Genomic DNA, 3,351 nt, shown 5'->3' on the forward strand with positions numbered 1-3,351 from the left:
GCAAAGACTTGGAACCAACCCAAATGTCCATCAATGACAGACTGGATTAAGAAAATGTGGCACATATACACCATGGCATACTATGCAGCCATAAAAAAGGATGAGTTCATGTCCTTTGTAGGGACATGGATGCAGCTGGAAACCATCATTCTTAGCAAACTATCGCAAGGACAGAAAACCAAACACCACATGTTCTCACTCATAGGTGGGAAATGAACAGTGAGATCACTTGGACACAGGAAGGGGAACATCACACACCGGGGCCTGTTGTGGGGTGAGGGGAGGGGGGGGGAAGGATAGCACTATGAGATACACCTAATGTAAACGACAAGTTAATGGGTGCAGCACACCAACTTGGCACATGCATACATATGTAACAAACCTGCACATTGTGGACATGTACCCTAGAACATAAAGTTTAATAAACAAACAAACAAAAAACAAAAAAAGAAAAAAAAAAAAAAAGAAAAAAAAAAAAAAATAAAATACATAAAAAAAACTTTAAACAATATGCCCTTGAAAATAGCACAATGGGTGTGAAACTAGAAGAAAACAGTGTAAAGAAGAAATTTTTGAAGAATTTAAAAAGAAATTAAAGAAAAAAATTGAAAAAAGAAACACGGCCGGGGCGGTGGTTTTTTCCTAAAGACACATGCACACGTATGTTTATTGCGGCACTATTCACAATAGCAAAGACTTGGAAGCAACCCAAATGTCCATCAATGACAGACTGGATTAAGAGAATGTGGCACATTTACACCATGGCATACTATGCAGCCATAAAAAAGGATGAGTTCATGTCCTTTGTAGGGACACGGATGCAGCTGGAAACCATCATTCTCAGCAAACTATCGCGAGGACAGAAAACCAAACACCGCATGGTGGGAAATGAACAGTGAGCCTGTAATCCCAGCACTTTGGAGATATACCGAGACGGGGGGCATCACACCAGGGCACATCAGGAGACCACATCCTGGACATGTAAGAGACATGGTGAAAAAAACCCCGTCTCTACTAAAAAAAAAAAAATACAAAAAACTAGCTGGGCAAAGCCCAGCTATCGGGAGGGAATGGCATGAACCCGGGAGGCAAAGTGAGCTGAGATCTGGCCACTGCACTCCAGCTCGGGAGAGAGAGCGAGACTCCGTCTCAAAAAAAAAAAAAAAAAAAAAAAAAAAATAATTGAAAACAGAAACACAACATATCGAAGCCTATGGTATACAGCAAAAGCAGTATTAAGAGGAAAGGTTATAACAATAAACTCCTACATTTAAAAAACAGATTTAAAATAAACAACCTAACAATGAACTGCAATGAGCTAGAAAAGCAACAACAAATCAAATCCAGTAGTGGTAGAAGAAAAGAAATAACAAAGATCGAAGAGGAAGTAAATAATATGGAAACTAACAAATATAAAAGATGAAGAAAAAAGTGTTGGTTTTTTGAAAAGATAAATAAAATAGACAAACCATTAGCTACACTAAGAAAAAAAAAAAAAAATCCCAAATAAATAAAATTAGAAACAGAAAAGGAGAATTACATTTGATACCACAGAAATACAAGGGATCATTAGAGACTATTTTTAACAACTGTATGTCAACAGATTGGAAAACCTAGAGGAAATGGATAAATTCCTGGACATGTACAACCTACCAAGATGGAACCAAGAAGAAACGGAAATCCTAAACAGACCAATAATGAGTAACATGTATGACTATATAATAATAAAATGTCTCCCAACAAAGAAAACCACAGAACTAGGTGGCTTCACAGCTGAATTCTACAAATTTTTATTTCAATTCTTCTCAAACTATTCCAAAAATATTGAAGAGGAGGGAATTCTGCCAAGTTCATTCTTCAAGCCAAGCATTACCCTGATACCAAAATAAGACAAGGACACAATAAAAAGAGAAAACTATAGGTCAATACCCCTGATGAACACAGATGCAAAAATCCTCAACAAAATACTAACAAACTGAATCCAACAGTAAATCAAAAAGATTATACACCATGATCAAGTGGGATTTATCCCAGGATGCAAGGATTGCTCAACAAACACAAATCAATAAACACGCTACATCACATCAACAGAATTAAGGACAAAAACCATATCATTTCGACAGATACAGAAAAAGCATTTGATAAAATTCAACGCTGCTTCATGATAAAAAGTCTCAACAAACTAGGCACTGAAGGAAACATACCTCAACACAATAAAGGCCATATGTGACAAACCCACAGCTAACATAATGGTGAATGGGGAAATACTAAGAGCTTTTTCTCTGACACCTGTAACAAGACAAGGACGCCCACTTGTGCCACTCCTATCCAACACAGCACTGAACGTCCTAGTCAAGAGCAGTTAGGCAAGAGAAAGAAATCAAGGGCACCCAAAGTGGAAAGGAGGAACTCTAATTGTCTGTTTTCAGACAATATGCTCTTATATATTAAAAAAAAAAAAAAAAAAAAAAAAAAAGACTCCAGCAAAAATCTCTTTGAACCGATAAACAAATTCAGTAAAGTTACAGAATACAAAATAAACATATAAAAATCAGTAGCATTTCTATAGACTAACAATGAGCCAGTGGAAAAAGAAATCAAGAAAGCAATCCCATTTAGCTACAAAAATATAAAATAAAAATAAAAATACCTCAGAAGAAGTCTAACCAAGAGGGTTAAAGATCTCTATGAGGAAAATGATATTCTACCCTCTGAAGGTAGAACAGTGGAATCTAGAGACAGGAAAGGGCGGCGGGAAGGCAGAAAGGGAGAGGTTGGCTAATGGATACAAAATTACATCTAGATAGTAAAAATGAGGTTTAGTGTGCTATAGCCTTGTAGGGTGACTGTAGTTTATAATTTATTGTATATTTTCAAGCAGCTAGAAGAGAGGATTTTAAATATTCCCAGCATTAAGAAATGATAAATGTTTGAGAAGACGGACATGCTAATTATCCTGATTTGCTAATTACACATGATAAACATGTATTGAAATATCACACTGTATCCCATGGATATGTACCATAATGTGTCCATTAAAAATAATAATTGTTAAAAACCCAAGGGCCATTTCTCATTTGTCCTATGTCAATGTTGTGGTCCATGGTGGAGACCTAGCCATTTGCAAGTAAGACTATAGTCACTTGAGCTGAAAGCAAATGAATCGTCACAAAAACTACCACTGGCACCAAGTCTTCTTTCCAGAATTTCCTGGCCACAGCACTGCCACAGTCACTGTGGGCAGGAAAGACACACTAGCAACCAAGTTTCAACCCCAGCACAGTTGATGCTTTTATTTCTCTGGTTTGGAATAAGTGTGTGTTCATAACTTACATTTACTCCAACTGTCCC

The sequence above is a fragment of the Macaca thibetana genome, unplaced genomic scaffold, assembly GCF_024542745.1.
Source record: "Macaca thibetana thibetana isolate TM-01 unplaced genomic scaffold, ASM2454274v1 unplaced_scaffolds599, whole genome shotgun sequence".
NCBI classification, from domain to species: domain Eukaryota; kingdom Metazoa; phylum Chordata; class Mammalia; order Primates; family Cercopithecidae; genus Macaca; species Macaca thibetana.